This window comes from Ovis canadensis, chromosome 25, assembly GCF_042477335.2.
Source record: "Ovis canadensis isolate MfBH-ARS-UI-01 breed Bighorn chromosome 25, ARS-UI_OviCan_v2, whole genome shotgun sequence".
NCBI lineage: Eukaryota > Metazoa > Chordata > Mammalia > Artiodactyla > Bovidae > Ovis > Ovis canadensis.
The window spans coordinates 27,021,879-27,046,860 of record NC_091269.1 but is presented as its reverse complement, the minus strand read 5'-3'; the positions used below and the strand labels follow the sequence as shown (position 1 = coordinate 27,046,860).

At 40.8% G+C, this 24,982-nt stretch overlaps 1 long non-coding RNA gene across 2 annotated transcripts in view; it reads left to right on the top strand.

The window, feature by feature from the left end:
* Positions 1 to 24,291, top strand: part of LOC138430000 (uncharacterized) — a 44,256-nt gene extending 19,965 nt beyond the window's left edge. The window contains exons 2-7 of one of the 2 annotated variants that reach the window (XR_011252948.1): positions 19,372 to 19,553; positions 20,948 to 21,142; positions 21,437 to 21,538; positions 22,785 to 22,892; positions 23,448 to 23,528; positions 24,035 to 24,291. This is a non-coding gene — a long non-coding RNA (uncharacterized lncRNA). Of the gene's footprint in view, positions 1 to 19,371; positions 19,554 to 20,947; positions 21,143 to 21,436; positions 21,539 to 22,002; positions 23,151 to 23,447; positions 23,529 to 24,034 lie in introns of those variants that run through there. The other variant, XR_011252949.1, reaches the window with a different exon arrangement.
* Positions 24,292 to 24,982: the final 691 nt, after the last annotated feature.

Below are 24,982 nucleotides of genomic sequence, written 5' to 3'. Positions count from 1 at the left end.
CGCTATTGGCAGATTTAGGTTCCATAGGGTGTCAGTGTCTGAATTGGGATCTTTCTAATGGGATAATCTAATTATACGCCCTTCGTAAATTCTCTAGTAGCTCCCCCTGTCTTAGAGACCAAACCTGCATTGTCCAGTGCAGTGCAGAAGGCCCCTTCTCAGGGTTTGCATCAGCCCACATGCACTGTGTCTGCCCTAACTTCCTGCTATCGTCACCCTGTCCAGCTCTCATTAGAGTCCCACACTTAGGGCTCTAATAGGCATCCATGCTTTTGCATGTATCTTTTCCTTCTTTAGAGTTGGACACGACTGAGCAACTGAACTGAACTGAACTGAACTGAACTGAAACACCAGTTCCAACATAGGGACCTGGAAAACTGCTCACCTTTCACATCTCAGCTCAGCCTCTACCTCCCCTGTAGAGTCTGCCTTGTCTCGCCTGCTCAGACCTGGGTCCCGCCTTCCCGTACACACGTGCATTTGTGTGCAAACTTCTATCACAGCTACTGCGTGACTGTCCTGTTAAGCCCTCATTTGTGTGACCCTCTCCCCTTTAGTCTGTGAGCTCCTTGAAGCTGGGAGCAATTGGCCTTATTCTTGGTGTCCCCGCAGCTACCTTTGTCTTTGGTACTTAGAACCTGCTCAAAAATCATTTGCTGAATAAAGAAGTGACCTCTTTTGACTTGTTATATGGGAGTATTTCTACATTGGAGTGGCCCAGGGAAGTGGGTCATTCAAGAACAAAAGTTGAACCTACTTTTCTCCAACCACATGTTTGGCAAATTATTTTGCCTTGAGTTTTCACACGTTCTTTTGCGGAGAATCACTAAATTCAAAATTGCTTCAGACTGCAGCTATAGATTAGCATACTAAGAGAAGTAAGTCAGAAAGAGAAAGACGAATACCACGTGATATAACTCATACGTGGAATCTAAAATATGACCCAAATGAACCTATCTACAGAACAGAAACAGACTCCCAGAGAGAACAGACTTGTGGTTGCCAGGGGGAGGGCGGTGGGGGAGGGCTGGACTGGGAATTTGGGGTTAGCAGAGGTGAACTATTATACAGAGAATGGATAAACAGCATGGTCCTATTCTATAGCACAAGGAACTATATCAATATCCTTTAATGAACTGTAATAGAAAAGAATATATTAAAAAAAAGAATGTCTATATGTGTATAACTGAGTCACTTTGCTGTAAGCAGAAATTGACACAACGTTGTAAGTCAACTATACTTGACTTAAAAAAAAGTAATGTTAAAAAAAATGCATCAGACGATATTTGACTAGCTTGGATCAGAGTCTAACTGCTGAAATGACATAGACCAAGATTATTGCCTCTGAGAAAAGCAGTATAGGGGGATTTGCCTGGTGGTCCAGTGGCTGGGACTCTTCACTCCCAATGAAGAGAACCCCGATTCAATCCCACATCAGGGAACTAGATCCCACATCCCGCAACTGGGAGTTCTCAGGCCACAACTAAATATCCCACATGCCACAACTAAGACCCCGAGCAGCCAAATAAATAAACATTGAAGGGGAAGGAAAAGCTTAAAAAAATATAAAAGCGGTATACCACAATAGCTACAGAGCTTAAAATCAGAAAGAGCTATGTTTGAATCCTGACTGCAGCTCTTAACTAGCTGTGGGCGAATTTGCTCACTGATGTGCCAATCATTTTTTTAACAGCCTACTGCTTTCATTAGCAAAGATTCAAAATACCTATTATTAGCTGGAATTTAATCAGGATGTATAGATCTACTGAATATACCAAAAGGCTAGCTATTTTTCTTTGACAGAAAGCCAGAAAATTTTCTATCCTATTTCAGCCTCCTTTTTCTTTCTATTGTATGTGTGTTTGAGTAATATGGCTTCTTTTTTCTGAATATTCATACAAATATGCTTGTTTTCTAGAAAGCTATAAAATCATTAGGTATTTTTTATTTCCTTTATGGAGGAGAAATCTTCAAACACATCTTCAAAAGACCAATTACAGTCTGAGTGTTTCTTTCTTAATCCCCAGTAATGGACCCTGACCCTCTAAAGAAAATAAAGAGCCAAGCAGTGGAAGAAGTGTTGGAAGACCACAACTGAAGGGCTATTAAAGTTCCCTACTGGAAGATTTGGCAATGATGAAGGGGCAAGATGATGAATTTTTGTTGTTATCTCTTTGTCCCAGAAAGGAAGCCAAGTTCCAAGTCCACCCTATAATTTAGTCTTTAAGGCAACTCAGCAGAAAATAAGACAAGTGCTTCGAGGCAAAACAATTTTCTCACTTGACAGAGACTGAGAAAATCAGGGAACTTGCTTCTTAAAGTGAAAAGAGTACATTCCCACTTGAAATTTTATTTTAAACAACACTTTGTGCTTGTGTTAATTCCCTTCAGTCTAAACTTCTACAGGAGGAGGCGACAAATCTCTTTTCCTTCTATTCTTTTCCCACAGGAGAAGTAAAAAAGAAACACGTTTTAGAGAGGGTTAGAGGTGGTGGAATCTTAGTGATCATGTCTAACCCTCTCATTTTACATGAGAGGATGCTTACTGAGGCCAAGGGATTAAGGGACCTGTCCCAGGGCTAATCATCACTGATGTCTGGAGAGGCTGTGTGTGGTGGCAGCAAAGAACTGCTCCTAGAGGGACTTCCAAGGTGGTCCAGTGGTTAAGACTCCACGCTTCCAATTTAGGGGGTGTGGGTTCGATCCCTGGTCAGGGAACTAAGATCCCACATGCCAAGAGGTGCCCCCAAACAAACGTACAAACAAAAAGAACATACTAGAGCCAGGTTGACTCGGGCTCTGGTTCTGCTCTGACCTCAGGGCAGGTTTAGTTACCTTTCTGAGCTAGATTTCTATACATGTAAAAATGAAAAACCTGAATTATAAAATCTCTCCTGTCACTTCAAGTGATAGGAACCACTGCCTTGGTCATTGAGCCACCAAAGTCTTGAGGCTGGGGGATGGGTCACGCTGAGGGATGGGTCACACTGGGAGCGGGAAAGGGGGGCCACTCACGAACAACAGCTAAGCGGCTTTTCAAATTAATTATTCATTTATTTTCTGCTTTGCTCGGTCTTTGGTGCTGCTCAGGCTTTTCTCTAATTGCAGCAAGCGGGACCTATCCTCTAGCTGCGGCAGGCAGGACCTATCCTCTAGCTGTGGCAGGCGGGACCTATCCTCTAGTTGCGTTGTGTGGGCTTCTAGCTGCAGTGACATCTTTTGTTGCAGAGCACAGGCTCTAGGGGGCTCCTGGGCTTTAGAGCACAGGGTCAGTAGTGGTGCACTGGCTTAGATGCTACACACCATGTGGGATTTTCCGGGACCACGCATTGAACCCATGTCTCCTGCATTGGCAGGCGGATGCTTTACCACTGAGCCATCAGGGAAGACCCCAAGTGGCTTTTTAAGGTTGGAACCAACATTACCTGGTACCTACTCCAGGACATTTTAACCACTGGCCCTCTCACCTAAGTTCTTATTTATAAAACTTATGAAACCTTTGCTGCTCAAAGTGACCTGCAGCTACACTTAGGGGCTGGCTAATAAGACAGTAGAGCTTGGGGTCAAACTCTAGACTAGACCTTGAGAATTACAATCTGCATTTTAAAAAGATACGCCACTGGCTTGTAGTTTGAGAAGCACTGTGTTTAAATACTTTGTGCTATAGTATTGATCATAAATACTCTAATTATATTAACATTACATGTATATGTATATTATTTATTTATACTTATTTATATATGTATATTAACATTACATGTAATGTGTTTAAACTTAAAAAAACATAAATTAGAAGTATATATGAGTCGGACTTGACTGAGCGACTTCACTTTCATTTTTCACTTTCATGCATTGGAGAAGGAAATGGCAACCCACTCCAGTGTTCTTGCCTGGAGAATCCCAGGGATGGGGGAGCCGGGTGGGCTGCCGTCTCTGGGGTCGCACAGAGTCGGACACGACTGAAGCGACTTAACAGCAGCAGCAGCAGCATAAGCAAATCACTTACTGTAAGGATCACATGCATATCTCACATCATCAGGACTTGAGAATCTAGACTCAAGACCCGGCACTATCACTTATTTTGTTGGCTAAAAAGTTCACTGGGGTTTTTCCAAACAGCTTACAGAAAAACCCGAATGAACACTTTGGCCAGCCCAATACTTGGGTGATGCTGGACAAATCATGCTCCAAGTTTCAGCTTCCCCAGCTGTGAAATGTGCATAATTCCTGCCTTCCATATATATACCAGGGGTATTATGAAGAGCAAATGAAATACTACATGCAGAAAAACTTTGTAAATGTTTATTATAATGAAGCAACTTTTAAGAAAGTGGATTATTCTGATTCTGCTGACAGTAGAACAGAGTACCGTTAAGAAGTTGATAAGGGTAGATTTTGTTTATATATAGAGATAATTATTACCTGCACAGTGAGGTTTATAAAATGATGGGAAGACTTCTTCCATCTTCTTCATTCTCTCATCTAGAAAATGTTAGAGTTTTTCTAAAGGAAGCCTGGTATTGAAAGAAGTTCAATACAATAAATAAGAGACTTGATGTGATATCTTTTTTTTTTTTTTTAGATTTTATTTTATTTTATTTTATTTTATTTTTTTTAATTTTTAGTTTTTTATTTTTTAAATTTTAAAATCTTTAATTCTTACATGCATTCCCAAACATGAACCCCCCTCCCACCTCCCTCCCCAGAACATCTTTCTGGGTCATCCCCATGCACCAGCCCCAAGCATGCTGCATCCTGCGTCAGACATAGACTGGCGATTCAATTCACATGATAGTATACATGTTAGAATGTCATTCTCCCAAATCATCCCACCCTCTCCCTCTCCCTCTGAGTCCAAAAGTCCGTTATACACATCTGTGTCTCTTTCCCTGTCTTGCATACAGGGTCGTCATTGCCATCTTCCTAAATTCCATATATATGTGTTAGTATACTGTATTGGTGTTTTTCTTTCTGGCTTACTTCACTCTGTATAATCGGCTCCAGTTTCATCCATCCCATCAGAACTGATTCAAATGAATTCTTTTTAACGGCTGAGTAATACTCCAATACAGTAATGAGCTGACATTAAAGTAAGACATATCTAGAAAGCAGAACTAAGTGAAAAGTAGGAGCTATGAGAAGTAATACAAACATCTAAAGCTAGATTTTGTCCTGAGGGCATTTGATCAAAAAAAAAAAAAAAAAGCAAGACTTTCTGGGCATGCAGGGTACAAAGCACAGAAGACTAAGGCTAGGGAATATAGGAAATACTCCACAGAGAAAGTCTAATAGAAGATTCTTCCCCCAAAAAAGCTAACTCCAAAGGGCGAATCAGTGACTGGTGCGCTGGAATGACTGGCAGAGGATAATAGGAATGGCCTGCTGGGAGGGTCCTGGGTGCAGGAGCCTGTGTCCCCATGGAGTTGGTGGGGGAGGTATCACCTCCCAGTGTGGAGAGGTTTGCAACCTGAAAGCTCTCCAAACCCCATGCTGTTGGGTTTTATGGAGTCGTCCTTGCTTGGACAGGATCAGAAATCAACTGTTTCCAGCCACTCTCCCATCTCTGGAGGACGGAGGGTAAGGCTAAAAATTTCTAGCTTTTAATCATGACTTGGTCTTAGGAGCCATCCAGAGTCACTCATTATATCAAAAATGTTCTTATTGCTCTTATTACTTAAGAATTTACAAGCATTTTAGGAGCTCTGTGCCAGAAACTGTGGGCAGAGACCAACATATATTTTTTCTATTGTTTTACAGTAATAAAGGAATATTATGAACCACTGTATGCCAACCTCCTCCCACACAGACACAACTTAGATAAAATGGATTGATTCCTTGAAAGACATAACTTACTAAATCTCACTCAACACAAAATAGATGTTCTAGAATTTCCTGGCTGTCCAGTGCTTAAGACTCCAATCTTCCACTGCAAGGGGGAAGGGTTTGATCCCTGGTCAGGGAACTAAGATCCTACATGTCTAGTGGTGCAGCCAAAAAAAGATGCCCTAAACAATCTCATTGAAGATACTGAAACTTTAAAGACCTTTCCACAAAGAAACCTCCAGACCCTGATGGCTTAACTGATAAATTCTACCAATGAGTTTTATAAGGTTGCAGGAATACAAGACTGCTGTATAAAAATCTATTATATATCTATATACTATCAATGAAGAACCAGAAAATGTAATTTTAAAATAATGGCACTTATATAAACTACTTAGGGATAAATCTAACAAAAGACATATAAAACCTATACACTGAAAACTACAAAAGCTTATTAAAGAAAGACCTAAATGAAAGGAGTGATTTACTGTCTAGAAAAGTCAACATTGTCAAGATGTATTTTCTACTCAAATTGACCTATGGGGCAAATGCAATCATGATCAAAATCATAGCAGGCTTTTTGTAAAAACTGAAAAATGGAATTCCAAAAAGCATATAGAAATGCAAAGGATCTATAGTAGCCAAAACAAACTTGAAAAAGAAGAACAAATTGAAGAGCTAACACTGCCTAATTTCAAGAATTTTTATAAACCCATGGTAAACACACAAAAAACAATTCATATTGACATCACGATAGACAAACATCAATGGGACAGAGTGGAAACCCCCAAAATAGACTCACACATATATGAGCAACTGGTTTTTAAAAGCTTCCAGTTTTTTTTTTCAGTTTTCTCATGACTTGATTTTATTTTATTTATTTTTATTTTCTATTTTTTATTAGAGTGTAATTGCTTTACAATGTTGTATTACTTACGGCTGTACAACATCATGAATCAGCAATATGTATATATGCTCTCCCTCTTGAGCCTCCCAAGCTGTTAGTTTTTTTTTTTAAAGAATTTTACTAAAATTTAGTTGATTTATAATGCTGTGTTAATTTCTGCCATACAGCAAAATGACTGAGGAACTGATTTTTGACAAAGTTGCAAGGGTATTAATCAGAGAATGAATAATCTTTTCAACACAGGCACTAGAACAATTGAATAACCATACGAAAAACTAAACTTCAATTTATACATTGCACAATACACAAAAAATAATTCAAAGTGGATCATAGATCTAAATGTAAAACCTAGAACTGTAAAACTTCCATAAGAAAATCTTGTGGAAAGTCTGTTTACCCTTTGGTTAGACAAATATCATTATTTTAGACAGGATATGATGCCCAAAGCATTATCCACGAAGGGAAAAAAATTGATAAATCGGGGTTCCTCAAAATTAAGAGATTCTGTCTTTCAAAAGACACTGGTAATAAAATGAAAAGACAAATTGCACATGAGAGAAAATATATACAAGCCCTGTCTTGTAAGTAGGTATATACCTGCTGCTGCTGCTGCTAAGTCACTTCAGTTGTGTCCAACTCTGTGCGACCCCATAGATGGCAGCCCACCAGGCTCCCCAGTCCCTGGGATTCTCCAGGCAAGAACACTGGAGTGGGTTGCCATTACCTTCTCCAATGCGTGAAAGTGAAAGTGAAGTCGCTCAGTCATGTCTGACTCTTAGCGACCCCATGGACTGCAGCCTTCCAGGCTCCTCCACCCATGGGATTTTCCAGGCGAGAGTACTGGAGTGCGTAGGTAAAATATCAAGAACATGTAAAGATGTTTCAAAACTCAATCATAAGAAAGCCAGCAATCCAAGTAAAAAATGGGCAAAATATTTAAACAGGCTCTTCACAAATAAAAATATAGGGGTGGCAAATAAACACTGTAAAAGATGCCAACATCAGTTGTTAACCATGGAAATGAATATCAAAAGTATAATGAGATAACATCACATGCATGTTAGAATGGCTAGAATTAAAAAGATTTACTGTACCAAATGTTAGGCTTCCCTAGTGGCTCAGACGGCAAAGAATCTGCCCACAATGCAGAAGACCTGGGTTTGATCCCTGGGTTGGGAAGATTCCTTGGAGAAGGGAATAGCTACCCATTCCACTGTATTCCTGCCATCTCTTCTTAATATCTTCTGCTTCTGTTAGGTCCATACCATTTCTGGTAAGAATACACAGAAGAACTATACAAGAAAGATCTTCATGACCCAGATAATCACAAAGGTGTGATCACTTACCTAGAGCCTGACATCCTGGAATTCAAAGTCAAATGGGCCTTAGGAAGCATCGCTACAAACAAAGCTAGTGGAAGTGATGGAATTCCGGTGGAGCTATTTCAAATCCTGAAAGATGATTCTGTGAAAGTGCTGCACTCAATATGCCAGCAAATTTGGAAAAATCAGCAGTGGCCACAGGACTGGAAAAGGTCAGTTTTCATTCCAATCCCAAAGAAAGGCAATGCCAAAGAACGCTCAGACTACCACACAGTTGCACTCATCTTACACGCTAGTAAAGTAATGCTCAAAATTCTCCAAGCCAGGCTTCAGCAGTACATGAACTGTGAACTTCCAGATGTTCAAACTGGATTTAGGAAAGGCAGAGGAACCAGAAATCAAATTGCCAGGATCTGCTGGATCATTGAAAAAGCAAGCATGTTCCAGAAAAACATCTACTTCTGCTTTATTGACTATGCCAAAGCCTTTGACTTTGTGGATCACAACAAACTGTGGAAAATTCTGAAAGAGATGGGAACACCAGACCACCTGACCTGCCTCCTGAGAAATCTGTATGCAGGTCAGGAAGCAACAGTTAGAACTGGACATGAAACAACAGACTGGTTCGAAATTGGGAAAGCAGTATGTCACGGCTGTATATTGTCACCCTGCTTATTTAATTTTTATGCAGAGTACATCATGAGAAATGCTGGACTGGATGAAGCAGAAGCTGGAATCAAGAATGCCGGGAGAAATATCAATAACCTCAGATATGCAGATGACACCACCCTTATGGCAGAAAGTGAAGAAGAGCTAAAGAGCCTTTTGATGAAAGTGAAAGAGGAGAGTGAAAAACCTGGCTTAAAACTCAACATTCAGAACAGTAAAATCATGGCATCTGGTCCCATCACTTCATGGCAAATAGATGGGGAGATAGTGGTAACAGTGACAGACTATTTTGGGGGGCTCCAAAATCACTGCAGATGGTGATTGCAGCCATGAAATTAAAAGGCGCTTACTCCTTGGAAGAAAAGTTATGACCAACCTAGACAGCTTATTAAAAAGCAGAGACATTACTTTGCCAACAAAGGTCCATCTAGTCAAAGCTATAGTTTTTCCAGTGGTCATGTATGGATGTGAGAGTTGCGCTATAAAGAAAGGTGAGCACTGAAGAACTGATGCTTTTGAACTGTGGTGTTGAAGAAGACTCTTTGAGAGTCCCTTGGACTGCAAGGAGATCCAACCGGTCCATCCTAAAGGAAATCAACCATGAATATTCATTGGAAGGACTGATGTTGAAGCTGAAACTCCAATACTTTGCCCACCTGATGCGAAGAACTGATTCATTTGGAAAGACCCTGATGCTGGGAAAGATTTAAGGTAGGAGGAGAAGGGAACAACAGAGGATGAAATGGTTCAATGGCATCCCCGACTCAATGGACATGAGTTTAAGTAAACTCTGGGAGTTGGCGATGGACAGGGAGGCCTGGCATGCTGCAATTCATGGGGTGACAAAGAGTTGGATATGACTGAACAGAACCCACTCTAGTATTCTGGCCTGTAGAATCCCATGAACAGAGGAGCCTGGTGGGCTACAGTCTACGGGATCTCAAAAAGTCGGACCTGACAGAGTGACTAATGTTTTCATACCAAGTGTTAGCCAGGATGTGGAAGAAACATAACTCTCAGACATTGCTGATGAAAAATGATTTGACAGTTTCTTTAAAAGTTAGGTATATGCCTACCATATCTTCCAACCAATCCACTCCTAGATATATACCTAGAGATATGAAAACATGTGTACATACTCAGACTTATTCATGAGTGTTCATATTTGTAATAGCCAAAAACTGAAAATAAACTAAATGTCCAGCAACAGGTGAGTAGATTAAAGAATTGTGGTGTATCCATTCTGTGGTAGGCTGCAAAACTGCCCCCAAAGACATCCAGATATAATACCCAAAACTTTCTGAATGCATTTGGGAAGTGTCTTTTTTTTTTTTTTTAAGGATTTTCTAATGAAAAGATAATCCTGGATTTTCCAGATGAACCTTAAATACCGTAATAGTGACCTGGTTAGAGACCTGAAGAGACGAGGAGGAGGCCCTCTGCCCACAGAGGCAGAGATTATGATGCAGCAATAAGTAAAGGATTCCACACTTTTGCCAGGAACTGGAAAAGGGGAGGAGTAGTTTCTCCCCTACAGCCCCTTGGAAAAAGAGTGGTCTTCTGAAATTTCGGACTTTCAGCCTCCAGAACTGTGTATTCTCTTGAATACATTTCTGTTGTTTCAAGCCATTTGGTTTATGGAAACTTGTTGCAGAAACCCCAGGAAATGAGTATGCATTCAAGAGAAAAGTTTTCAGTAATAAAAAGACATGAACACTTCATCCGCATAATAATGTGGCCAAATTGGAAAATAATTATGCCGAGGGAAAGAAGCCAGACCAAAAACAAGAGCGCAAATGGCATGATTCCACTTGCCGCAAACTATGGAGACAGAAAGCAGAAGGGTGTTTGCCTAGGGTGGTAAGGGGCAGACGTGAGATATGACAAAGGGCACAAGAAAACTGAGAGGGGGGGAGTAGATATCTTCAGCATCTTGACTGTGGTAATGGTTTCACAGGTATAAAAATATGACAGCTTTATTAAATTAGACATTTTCAATGTATGCACATTATTATATGTTCATGATGCTCTATTATATTTTAAACAAAGCAAAGCAAAGCAAAACATAGAGGGCCATCAATCACTAGTGCCCATAGTGTCCTGGTAGAAGTAAACCCAGATGCTGTCTGGAGGACCAGACACCTTCAGTGGGGTTAATAAAATCTTATCAATCAGCTTCAAAAGAATGTGAAGTCTGGGGGCTTCCCTGGTGGTCCAGTGGTTAAGACTCTGCCTTCCAAAGCGGGGGGAGGCGGGGGGCCAAGTTTCATCTCTGGTCAGGAAACTAAGGTCCCACATGCCTCAAGGTGCAGCCAAAATTTAAAAAACAAAAGAAAATGTGAAGTCATGGTATAAACTCCCAAAACACAGAAGGAAGTAAGGCAGAAAAAAGGCCTTGCAGGAAAAAAATTAAGTATCAAAAAGAGACTAACATTTCAGATATTGGAATGACCAGAATCGGAACATAAAATAAAATATGCCTACTATGTTTAAAGAAATAAATGAGAATTAAAAATGTGAAAAATATAGAGGACTATAAAGTGATGTTTACTATTTTAAAATAATACAATAAACTAAAAGTTAAAATATAAATGCATAGTATTAAAAAATAAGCCTATAATGATGGAAAATTAAAACCAAAAGAGCTTTCCTGGTGGCTCAGTGGTAAAGAATCCACCTGTGCTAAGCAGGAGTTGTGTGTTGAACCCCTGAGTCAGGAAGATCCCCTAGGGAAGGAAATAGAGAATCCCCAGTGTTCTTGCCTGGGAGATCCCATGGACAGAGGAGCCTGGCAGGCTACAGTCCAGTCCACGGTTGGGCACGACTTGGTGACTCAACAACAACAACAACTGAAACACAATTTTCTTTTCCTTTTATGACCCAGAACTCACTTGATCTTACGAAACTCCAGCATCACAAGGGAGATCAGTGTCAGAGCACTCAGGACAACCTGCATAAACACAGAGAAAAGTGTTTTGGAAAAATCCCACACAGAAGTGAGGATTTTGTCATCTACCATGTTTTCCATCAATAAAGTCTTAGAAAATTTGAATATGGAAGCATCATGTTACCTAAAAGGAAGGCAAACCTGCCGCCGCACACACAGAAGATGAGGTGCTGGTGAGGAGGTGCAGGACTGGAACGCTGGTGCGCTGTTGGTGGGAAGGTGAAGTGGTGCAGTCACGATGGAAAACCACAAGGAGGCTCCTCAGAAAAGTTAGATATAGAATTGCTGTTTGATCCAGCAACATAGACTTCCCTTTGATCTAGTAGATACCCCCAAAATTGAAAGTAGGGGTTCAAAGAGATCCTTGTACACTCGTGTTTATAGCAGCATTGTTCACACTAGCCAAGAGGTGGAAGCAACTCAGATGTCTATGGACAGATGGACGGATAAGCAAAGTGTGAAAAAAAGTCACTCGCTTTTTCATTATAACACCCCCAGGCATCTTTTTTGCTTTTTTCCCCCCTAAACCTGTACCTTCCCCCATACACTTAAAATATGAGAGAGAATCTGTAAATCTCTTTAGATACTATATGTGTATCTGTGCTTTTACACATGAAAAAAGTAAGATTAGATGTCACTTAAACAAGAAAAATGTATAGCCCCCCTCGTAACAAGAAATCCAGAGGTAGATGATTCAGGCTTGGTTAATCCTTTATTCTACTGTAAACTTATATGATCTTTTAACTAATCGTCTTTTTTTTTTTCTTCAAAGCTTTTGTTTTTTAAATTTACAGAAAAATTAAACTGAAAGTACAGAGGGTTCCCATTTACTTCCTCACCTATTTCCCCTATTACTTCTAGTTGCCCCTATTACTAACATCTTGCAATTAGTGTACATTTCTTATAATTGATGCACCAACATTAATTCATTACTAGTAACTAAAGTGGGGCTTCCCTCATATCTCAGTTGGTAAAGTATCTGCCTGCAGTGAAGGAGACCTGGGTTCAATTCCTGGGTCGGGAAGGTCCCTGGGAGAAGGAAATGGTAACTAAAGCGGGCTTCCCTGGTAGCTCAGATGGTAAAGAATCTGACAGCAATGCAGGAGACCTGGGTTCAGTCCCTGGGTTGGGAAGATCCCCTAGGAAAGGAAATGGCAACCCACTCCCGTATTCTTGCCTAGAGAATCCGACAGCGGAGCCTGCCAGGCTACATACAGTCCATGGGATTGCAAAGAGTCGGACACAACTGGGTGAATAACAAGCACACACACACAGAGTAACTAAAGCACATCATTTACATTAGGGTTCCTACCTGGTATTGTAGAGTCTTTAGATCTTGAAATACGTGTATAATGACTTGTGTCCTTTATTAGAGAATCATATCGAATACATTCACTGACCTAAAAATGGCCTGTGCTTCACACCTTTATTACTTCCTCCCCCCAAATCCCAAGCAACCAGCTTTTTACTGTCTCAATATTTTTGCCTTTTCCAGAATGTCATACATAGTCATATAGTATGTAGCTTTTTTCGGATTGGCTTCTTAATAGCAAACATTTACACTTAATCCGTGTCTTTTTTTATATATATAGCTTTTTAAAAAATGTATTTGTTTACTTTTCATTTAAATGGCTGCCCCAGATCTCATGGCATGAGGGACCATTATTAGTGGCATGTGGGATCTTAAGCTGCGGCAAGCAGGACTGTTTTTAGTGGTGCCATGTGAACTCTAGGTTGCAGCCTATGGGATCTCGTTCCCCAACCAGAGATCAAACCAGGGGCCCCTGCACTGGGAGCTTGGAGTCTTAGCCACTGGACCATCAGAGAAGTCCCTCTCTGTGTCTTTTTATGCCTAATAGCTCATTTCTTTTTATCATTGAGTAATATTCCACTGTCTGAATGTACTATAATTTGTTTATTCATTCATGTACTTGGTTGCTTCCAAGTTTTGGCAATTATGAACAAAACTGCTATAAACACTCATATGCAGGTTCTCATATGGACTTAAGTTTTTTAATTACTTGGGTAAACTCTATTTCTGGATCATGTGTTTACTTTTGTAAGAAACTCCAGCTGTCTTCCAAAGTGGCTGTGTGGCACTGCATTCCCACCAGCAATGAGTGAGAATTCTTAGTGCTCCATATCCTCACCAGTGTTTGGGTTGTCAGTGTTTTGTATATTAGCCTTTCTAACAGGTATGTAATAGGATCTCATTATTGTTTTAATTTGCAGTTCCCAATGGGGACTCAAAGAGTCGGACATGACTGAGCGGCTGAACTGAACTGAACTGAACTGAAGGACATATGATGTAGAACATATCTTCATATGCTTTTTTGCCATCTGTACTTTCTCTCTTAAGGTGTCAGTTCAGATCTTCCTGTTGAGTTTTGAGTTCTTTGTATATTTTGGATAACTATCCTTTATCAGGGCTTCCCTGGTGACTCAGACGGTAAAGCGTCTGCCTACAATGCGGGAGACCCGGGTTCAATCCCTGGGTTGGGAAGATCTCCTAGAGAAGGAAATGGCACCCCACTCCAGTACTCTTGCCTGGAAAATCCCATGGACAGAGGAGCCTGGTAGGCTATAGTCCCTGATGTCGCAAAAAGTCGGACATGACTGAGTGACTTCACTTTCCTTTTCCATCCTTTATCAGAGATGTCTTTTGCAAGTATTTTCTCCCAGTATGTAGCTTGTCATTTCATTCTCTTAATAGTAACTTTCACAGAACAGGAGTTTTTTTTTAATGTTCAACTTATTACTTTAAAAAATTATTTTTACTGAACTATAGTTGGTTTGAAATATGTTGGTTTCAGATGTTGCTGTTGTTTAGTCACCAAGTCATGTCCAACTCTTTTGTGACCTCATGGACTATACTATACACATATTCTTTTTCAGATTCTTTTCCCTTATAAGTTATTACAAAATATTGAGCATAGTTCCCTGTGCTCAATATAGTAAGTCCTTGTTGGTTATCTATTTTATATATATTAGTGTGTATATGTTAATCCCAAATTCCTAATTTATCCCTCCCCCACTTCACCTTTGGTAACCATAAATCTGCTTTCTATAACAACTTGTCATTTCTTTCTTTCAAGGATAATATTTTTGGTGTTGTATTTAAAAGCTCATCACCAAATCCAAGCTCACCTGGATTTTCTCTGTGTTAACTTCTAGGATTTTTACATTTAGGTCTATGATACATTCCATTTTCTTTCTTGATTAATAATATTCACAGTTTCCCATTTCAATTACTGCTTTGGTGACTATTTCCCATTTGCACTATAAATTGCACTATGAAAATTTCTTTCCTCTTACTTTCTATTCCATTATGTTTTCCTGCTTCCTTTCCATGGTATTTCTTCTATAATAATCCCGTATGGTTTGGACTCTTGCAATAACTTCTGTAATCAGGAGCATATTATGCAATTAGTGAGTTGTCAAAGATCTCTCATTTACAAATAGGAAATAATTCAAACCTTAAAGGAAACTAACTTCGTACATATCTAACTCAATATGTATCACCCAACCCAAGTGAAAGGGCATAGCCGAAAAGCTGTGAAGATTCATAAAGGGTCCCTCGAATGGAACGTTCAAAGAAAGCATGGTGTTCTAAAGGAGCTTGAGTTGGAATCATGCAATTCATGAAGCTGCACTCGCCCTTTGCAGCCTAACATACGTGGTGACAGGTGGAGAAACTACAAATAGCCTTGGCCTAAGAATGGAAAAAATGATAAGCCGAGGCCAAGACTTTCAAAGTAACTGAATGATAGGAATGCAAGGAGCAGACATGAGGATACAGAAGAGGGTATTACAAGCCTCCCAAAGAACCTTAGACTAGGAGAGAAAACTCCTAACTCACTTCTGTGCCGGTGGCGAGATCCATGAGTCCACACAGCATGAACCACAAACACCAGCTTCTTCAAAACAACCCAGGCTTCCATCAGTCCTTGTCAGGACACCAAACTGAGCCACCCTGAGCTGCACACTTCCTGGGGACTTTGGGCTCCATTGATTGGTGTTGGGTTTGGGTGCTGGTGGAGAGTGGCTAGCCGGTTAGCTCACCTGTATCACATTACCTGTAGGCCGAGTAGAGATCCCTGGGCAGGGCATTTAGGAATTCTGGGTTTGAATTCCAGCTCTGCTTGTGGGCTCACTGAACAATTTCGGCATTTTGATTTCCTCATCTTTAAAACTGGGATATGAGCTGGCTTGGCTGGGAAGATGACCATGAGTGATGAACCATAGACCATTTGGTGCTCTAAAAATTGTTCAGCAGATGAGTAGAGAGTTAACCATGAACTCTAGGCCTCACTCGGCTTCACCCCACCCTTAATTTTCTTGTATATAAGATAGGCCTCATGATCCCTGAGATTACTTCTATTCCAAAATTCATCATTTTGGGACTTCTCTGGAGGTCCAGTGATTAAGACTCTGTGCTTCCAGAGCAGAGGGCATGAATTTGATCCCTAGTCAGGGAACTAACATCCCACAGAATACAATCCAAAAATAAAAATGAATTTTAAAAAAGGAAGATAACAATTAAAAAAGGAAGATAAAACCCTCCAAATCCATTATTTTATCTATTTTTACATGGTATTTCATTTTATTATTATTTTTATTTTTTATCAAAGTATAGTTGATACACAATATTATGTAAGTTGTAGTGTATAACAGTGATTTATAATTTTTTAAAGTTATGTTCCATTTATAATTATTATAAAATATGCCATATTTCCTGTGTTGTACCATATATCCTCATAGCTTATTTATTTTATGTATAATAGTTTGTGCCTCTCGATCCCTCACCCCTGTCTTTGACCCTCCCCACTTTCTTCTCCTGACGGATAACCACTAGTTTGTTCTCAATATCTGTGAGTTTCTTTTCTGCTATATTCACTAGTTTGTTGCATTTTCTGGAGTCCACATATAAGTGATACCATACAACATTTGTCCTTCTCCATCATTTTAAGCACCAAAATCCGTCATGTGGCAGTGGTTCTCAAACATCACCTGGAAGGCTGGTTAAAACATAGACAGGAGCCCAAGATGGGAATGTCCCACATGTTCCCCTAGGTCTCTGTGGCTGTTTTCCAGGGACCTTGCCCCCAAGAACACTAGTTTGTGGCTGTTGAGAAAACTAGTCAAAGGAAAGTCGCCGAGAAAGCTCTTCCTGGGCACACAACCCGTGCAGTACCCCAGGCTCTCCCCCTCCCCTCAGAAGGTTCTTGTGCTTGGCTTCATGCTCTGCTGTCTCCACTGGAAAGTCTTCAGTTTTCAACAAGAGGCCTTGCATTTTCATTTTGCATTGGGCTCCATAAATTACGTAGCTGGTCCTGTTCCAAGTTTTGGTTTTACAAATAAATTTTGGGTCGTGAACATGTGTCATTTGGAAAAGGCATCTTAAAAACCACTAAGAACCTTTCAGCTGTTTCTACACCCCAAGAAACAGGCTTACTGAGAAATTGTTCTTTTAGTTACACGTGTTTTGCCAATCTGCTCATCCACTCAGCAGAGGCTGGTATGCAGAACTGGGCAAGCACTTGTTAAAATAGGGCAGGGTGAGGTCCATCTCATCCTCCCACTTCTTTTGCTCCTTCCTGTCCTCTGTACACCAGGTCGTCTGGGTTTTCCTCACTGCCCTAGGCAGGAAAGCCTTTAATAGGTTGTAGCAGGAAAGTCAGGGCTTCCCTGGTGGCTCAGATGGTAAAGAATCTGCCTGCAATATAGGAGACCGGGTTCGATCCCTGAGTCGGGAAGATCCTCTGGAGAAGGGAATGGCTACCCACCCAGGTATTCTTGCCTGGAGAATTCCATAGACAGAGGAGCCTGGCAGGCTATATAGTCCATGGGGTTGCAAGGAGTCGGACATGATTGAGCGACTAAGCACACACACACAGCAGGAGTGTCAGTGTTTCAGAGATGAATACTTCTGATCTTTTTTGAATAACACAGATTTGAACTGCCTGGGTCACTCATAAGGAAAACAGGAAACCTATCAAAGCATGAGTTTTAATTTATTTGCTGTTTACTCATTTTGTCTTTGATCAACCCAAGTTCTTAAGAAAAGTATGGAAAAAAATAATTTGAAGTTGAGAAAATCCTATCCATCAGATCATCATTTTCTGAAATCTGAGAAACAGTTACCATTCTTTGAATTTAGCAGCAGAATGCTTGAGTTCAGCATTGGAGCAAGAGGGTTTTTGCAGCAGCATAGACGGCGATCCACCTCAGAATGTGGGCCCGACGGGATATTTGTGGGGCACGTAAGACATTTTCCAGAAGAGTTGGCAGAGTTAGTCCCTCAGGAGTGTTCAACTCTTTGCGACCCCATGGACTGTAGCCCCACCCTCCCCTGCCCCCGACATGCTCCTCTGTCCACAGAATTCTCCGGATAAGAATGCTGGAGTGGGTAGCCATTCCGTTCTCCAGGGCATTTCCCCACCCAGGGATCAAACCTGGGTCTCCTGCATCGCAAGCAGGTTCTTTATCATTTGAGCCATCAGGGAAGCCCATTTTCCAGGAGACCAAAAATAGCAGCCAGAATCAAAATTCAGTCAAACTTATTCATAAGAGGATTAGCATTTGTATCAGTATGCCAGTGCCTAGGATCAGATTATCATCCAAACCAACAAGATACTACTTAGGTTCCAGCAAAGAGTTGGCTTTTATTCTGCCAAGGTTAATTGAACGAACATACCCCTCACCTCTGAAACTTTACGCTTTTCAGAAGGTCTCTAAGCACGCTGAACACTAATGTAACATTGCTTGTACCAAAAATATACATATTCCAGGAGGGGAAATCTGGCTACAAGAGTCAATTCTGAATCCTCCCATCCTGTAACAGTTTTGTAAGTCTGAACTGAGTGCATTTCTCACACTAAGGGTTCCAGGGCTCAACCAGGTACCCAACTTGAAGGCAGCCCTCTACATTAGGAGGGTAAAATGGCCTTCACCACTGCCAACGCAGGAGACACGAGAGAGGCGGATTCAGTCCCTGGGTCAGGAAGAACCCCTGAAGGAGGAAATGGCAACTTACTCCAGTATTCTTGCCTGGAAAATCCCATGGACAGAGGAACCTGGCAGGCTGCAGTCCATAGGGTTGCAAAGAGCTGGACACAACTGAGCCACTGAGCACACACGCATGACACACTGCCAAACAGATAATTCTCACAAATTGTGCCTATTGCTGAAAGGGCCACACTAAATTCAGATCAAGGCAATATCTACTATTTTCAGAGGAATTAAAACAAGAATCTAAGTTCTCAAATCACATTGCTTGGGTGGATCACATCTTAACTGACTGCTTAGGGACTAAATAAAATTTTAATTCCTTATTCCCTTTGATACCAACGATAATTGACATCCAAAAACACATCTTCCTTGTACCACTCATTATAATAATGTTTTAAAATATCAGAGATCTACATTGCTGTCTCATTGTGTCACCTACTGATTTTATACCATGCTTACATTCAGACCCATGGGGTTAGGTCAGGCTACTTGAAGAACACGAGTTTGTTCTGGGTCACCTCTGTGCCAACCAGCTTCTGCCTTTGTCTTCATCGGCTAAGCCAAGAGAAGAACATCAGTGCTTTGCATACAGCTTTTCAAGAAATGATTCACTGCCGGACTTACAATGAAGATTACAACTCTTTATTTTCATGTGAAAGAGCTACTAATGAATGTTCTTGTTTTGTTTTCAGAAAAAAAAAAAAATCCAAAAAAACCTGGCAGTGACATGGAGAAAGGAAAGGAAAGGGAAAAAGAAGCTAGATAAAACGCAGCACGAAGGATGCTTCTGAGCCGTGATCACCATCCACAGTCACTTATTCCCAGGGTGACCAGAAAGTTTGCCTTCCAAACTGGAATACATCTGAAAGTAGAGGTAAGTAGCCTTGTAGATTAGGAACTGGCCTTTTTTTTCCTCTAAGTCTGAAATGTACAATAGTAGTTAAGCTGTTCAGGAAATGCATGTTGATTGGTTGATCCCAATATCGGAACCTAAGCGATTAAAGCTTATAAAGCACGTTCTATGGGCCAACACGATGAGGAATGCTCTCGTTATGTCACCTCATTTCATCCAGGGATGAAAAGCAGATTAGAAAGAGGAAATGTTCAAGTTGCATAGTCATGCATTCATATATATTTCAGTAGTGCACTTTTTTATAATTGTATAATTCCATTTTTACTAATTCTAAAAATACGGGAATACTATTATTAATTTTATACATGTGATTATACATATTATAATTAAATATTTTCTAATTAAATGTAGAAGCCAAATGATCTAGGAAATTATATTTATAATTACATACTGATTGTGAATATATATATAGCATATTACCATATATTACTAGTTATACTTAAAATATTGTTTTACTGTGCTAGATGCAATCATTTCTGCTTCTGCTTGTTGCTTCCTCTTTCCCTTTCCTTCTTCTTACTCTTTTTCTTCTCTTCCTCCTCCTTGCCTTCCTCCTCCTTCATTGCTATCTTTAACCACAACAAAATAAATATTCAAGTTCCATTTTTCCTGTTCCTTATGATAATCATTATGGATAAAAGAATATTCCCTTAGGCTTGAGAATTAGCTTTTATTCTGTCTTTTCTATTGTTAACCTAAAAGAAACCCCTCAAACTTCTTTCTTTGTCCAGTTATTTTTTTTCTTTCTATAATATTTCCTTTTTCCAATACCAAGTTACATGGAAACATCAATTCTATCTAGTGCCTAGGTAAATCTCAGCTTTGAATTTGAGGAGGAACTGAAGAACCCTGAAAGCTGGTACTTGTGTGATGTGAGATTCAGGAAACCTTTGCCATCTCTTTCTGTACCACCAATTTCTTTTTATTAAAGGGTAATTGCTTTACAATGTTGTGTTAGTTCCTGCTGTACAGTGATTTTGAATCAGTCATATGTATATATATATATATATCCCCTTCATCTTGACCTTCCCTCCCAACCCCCTCCAGCCCACCCCTCTAGGTCATCACAGAGCATACAGCCAAACCCCCTGTGCTGTATAGCAGCTTCCCACTAGCTATCCATTGTATTTATGTCAATGTTACCCTCTCAATTCATTTCACCCTCTCCATTCATTCTATCCTCTCCCCTCCACTGTGTCTACAAGTCTATTCTCTATGTCTGCATCTTGTATCACCAAATTTTTATGTGGTTGGGCTGTGGAGGTCATAAGGCTAGCATCCTGTGTTAGATTCCCAGGTAAGCCAAGCAGAGTCATTACTTCTGTGCTTTGAATCCCAACCCACCTTCTCTCCAGCACACATAGATGGGAGAAGAAGCAAGATTGAAAGCGGAATGGATTAGCCAACTGATGAAGGGAGGTAAAAGCGCCCCAGAGGCAGCTCTCTTCTCTGAAGCCTCACTGGAATTGCTCAGGTTTGGCCTCGGAGGAAGTCCACATAAGTGAACTAGGTCTACCCTCTTCCCCTCCTTGGTTATGATGCTGGGGGAGGTGAGTCTTCGCACTTTGGGTCTCTGGGTAGCACTACATGGGAAGGGCGTCATTCCAGGGTGCTGGGGCTTGGCAGGTGTGGGGCAAGGGGAGGCTGGCCCTTGAGCCCTTTCCGGGGCTCTCCCCACATGATATCTCTGGAGCCTCAGCAGCTCTGCTCTTGCCAGAGATGGAAGATAGCGCCCTCATCTTCTGCCCAGCAGCTGAGCTGTCAGCAACTTTCAAAACACACACACGCACATACTCCTGCCAGAGTCCACACTTTATTTCTGTGTTTTTGTTTGTTTGTTTTAGGCACAAAGTAATCTGTAAGTACATGCAAGAGGGAAAAAAATGAATAACCATTCAGCAACTAGGATCTGCAGCACCACCTGCCACAGAGCATCTTAGGTGACTGTATCCTTTGCCATGCTTTGGATGCTAAGAGCAGAAAGTTTTACCAACAGCTTAAATGAGTCTGAGGTGATGAAAAGAATAATGAGGCTGCATGTCCAGAGGCCATGTATGTGGTGCCTCACAATTGCCACACAGACGCCTCAGCCCAGGCATTCCAGTCAAGAGGGAGGGCACAGGTCATGCCAGCATGTCCTTGTCTCCCGCCTGGACTTTTTGGGAGAAAGCAGATTTCTGAGAAACAGCTCTCACCTATTTCTTGGTCTCATTATTGAGAACTCAGATGCATGGCCTTGCTGGCTGCAAGGTAGGCCAGGAGAACAAATATCTGTTTCCTGTTTGTTTTCTTCAGTTTCTCTGTGGAACTATAAAGAGCTTTTGATTTATGCGGCTTATATCTCTCAGTATTTACCATGTGCGGTGTGCTTAATCACTTCAGTCATGTCTAACTCTTTGTGACCCCACAGACTGTAGCCCACCAGGCTCCTCTGTCCACTGGATTCTCCAGGCAAGAATACTAAAGTGGGTTGCCATTTCCTACTCCAGCACATCTTCCCGACCCAGGGATTGAACCTGTATCTCCTGAATCTCCTGTATTGGCAGACAAGTTCTTTACCACTAGCGCCACCCAGGAAGCCCAGTATAAGCCCAAGAATACTGGCTAGCCTAGCCCTTCTCCAGTGAATCTTCCTGACCCAGGAATCCAACCAGGGTCTCCTGCATTGCAGGTGGATTCTCTACGAGCTGAGCTACCAGGGAAGCCCAATATTTACCATAGCAGATACTAAAACTGAGAATTATTTTTAGTTATAAATTTTTTACTTGGGAACAATTTTGTATTTTCAGAAAAGTTGTAAAGAGAGTAAGTAAGGAGTTCCAATATGCCCAGTTTCCCCTGTTGTTAACATCTTAATACAATTTCATGGAACATTTGTCAAAGCTAAGAAAATGACATTGGTATAGTACTATCAAGTAAATATCTATATTTAATTTTATTAAAAAAAACTACCAAACCATTTTCCAAAGTAACTGTACTGTCATGCATTCCAACCACCAATAATGAAAATTCCTGCATTAGTTGAGTAGAAGAACATGATGAAAACCAGTTATGTTGAAACATCAGTATTTTAACTACTTTGAAATTACAAAATATTAAGTAAAAGGAAGTGTCTTAAAATTGCTAAGCCATTCATTACAAATGACAAAACAGAAATTCTGTGGTATGTACTTACACTGGAATATTATACAGCCTTAGAAAGGCGTGAAATTCTGATGCAGCATAGGTGAATCTTGGAAATATTAAGTGATGGGAGCCAGCCACAAGAGGACAAATACTGTATGATTCCACTTGTATGAGGTACCTGGTGTAGTCAAATTCATAGAAACAAAGTAGAATAGTGGTTCCCAGGGCCTGGGAGAAAGGGCTAATGAGGCATTAATGTTTAGTACAGTTTAGTTTGGGATGGTGAAAAAGTTCTGAATATGGATAGTGGTGATGGTTGTACAATAATATGAATGTACTTAATGCCACTGAGCTATACATTTAAAACAGTTAAAATGTTAAATTGTGATGTATATTTGATCACAATAATAATTTTAAAAAGAAAAAAACAAATTTTAAGAATATTTATTACTTCATTTAAAAATAACAATAACAAACCCATAATATTGGTTTCACACAAAGAATATATTTCTATGAAACATAACTGTATTTTGAAAAAATATAGTGAATGCAGTAGCATTGTTTAGCTTTTTTTTTTTTTGCACATCTTTATTGTGTCTCTGTTTGTTTAGGTTGTAAAGTTGACTTTTGTCATTTTAAGGATTTTTTTGAGGTGGATGATTATCAGAGTCTTTATTGAATTTGTTATAATAGTGCTTCTGTCTTGTGTTTTGCTCTTTTGGCCATGAGGCATGTGGGGATCAAACCTGTAACCCCTTGCATTGGAAGACAAAGTCTCAACCACTGGACTGCCGGGGAGGCCCCTATATGGTATGTTCATAGAAGATAGCTAGATTCTCCTATCAGCTCCAGCAATCTGTTCCATTATCACGTGTCATATAACATTGGGAGAATTTGACTATACACTTGTGAGAGGATGGGAGTAGCAAAACCAAGTTCTTTGTGTTGGAAAAATAGTTCCAATCTCACAGATCCCCTGAAAGGGTCTCAGGACTGCTTTGAGAACCAGAGTGGCATAGACATGGTCATTAGTTTGGAGCTCATCAAGGGGTGTCTGCCAAGGTCTCATGTTCCAATCTGGGGCTTTATCTTTTATTTGCATAAGTAAATGGCCAATATAAGTGTTAACCTCAGAAGGAACAGTCGTCCCCACAATTATGTAAAATTCTTCGTGCCTTACCAAGCAGAAAACAACCAGCAGCTTTGAAAATGCAGGCTCATTTTTGTTTCCCTAATATGCCTTTGGGTTTCAAAAGTCATGAGATCTTTCCCATCACAGCTCAGATAAATAATGCCTGTGTTTCCCCTCTTTCCAGGCATCTCTGCAAGAAGGACACTTCCCTCGAAAGCTCAGTCTGAGTCAGGGAAGTGGAAGGATGTATCTGCCTCCACCGTCAGTCTTTTGCTTCAGACTGTGCAACCATCCCTGTTCTACAGGGCTTATGGAAGACGTGATTGATGACATGCAAATTTATACTTGAGATCTTCTGCTGAAGATCTTCCCCTCCAAGGATCAAACCTAACTACTCAGCCAACTGTTGTCAACGTTTGATTAAATGCGCTCTGTTCTCTATATGCTCTGTGTGAAAAAGTTCACATGGAAGTATTGGCAGGGGAGGCTTGTGTCATCTTCCCTAAGTGCTTCAGAGGTTAACTCTGAGATGTCAGGAGCACTGTGGGCAAATTGCAGAAGCCAGAGAGGGCCTCTGTCAGCATCCGAGATCTGTGCCAGCGGTTTTCTGAAGAGGCCCTGGGGTTTGCAGGTAGAGCACCGAATCACCTGGGGGCTTTCTCAGACTACACTCGCCAGTTGCTTCCCCCAAACCCCGAGAGATGGATCTCGCCTCGCCACCAGCCTGTTTAAAATCGCTGATCTGGGTTGTTAGGAAAGAGCTTCATTAAACTTAAATTTAGCATGTGAGGCTGTGGATAACCCCATCTCTGTTTCGGAGAAACAACTGTTTACTATTCTAACACTCTGGAAACCTGGCAAGCCGCTATGGGAGGGCTGGCAACCCTGAGCTCCCGAGGCTTCTGTGCAGCTGCTCTGTAAGGGACCCCTGCCCCAAGGGCTCCCACCTGCCCAGCTTGGTGTTCAAATTAGGAGGGGGTACATGACCAAGAACTTTGCAGGACCCAGAAGGGCAGCCGGAACCTATTTTTGATGATCCTGAGGATTATTAAGAAAGGAAATTCCACAAAGTCCTTGTAACTCTCAGAAAGGATTTTGTTCCACTGCTTGCTTGCTTTGTCTTCCAATTCTA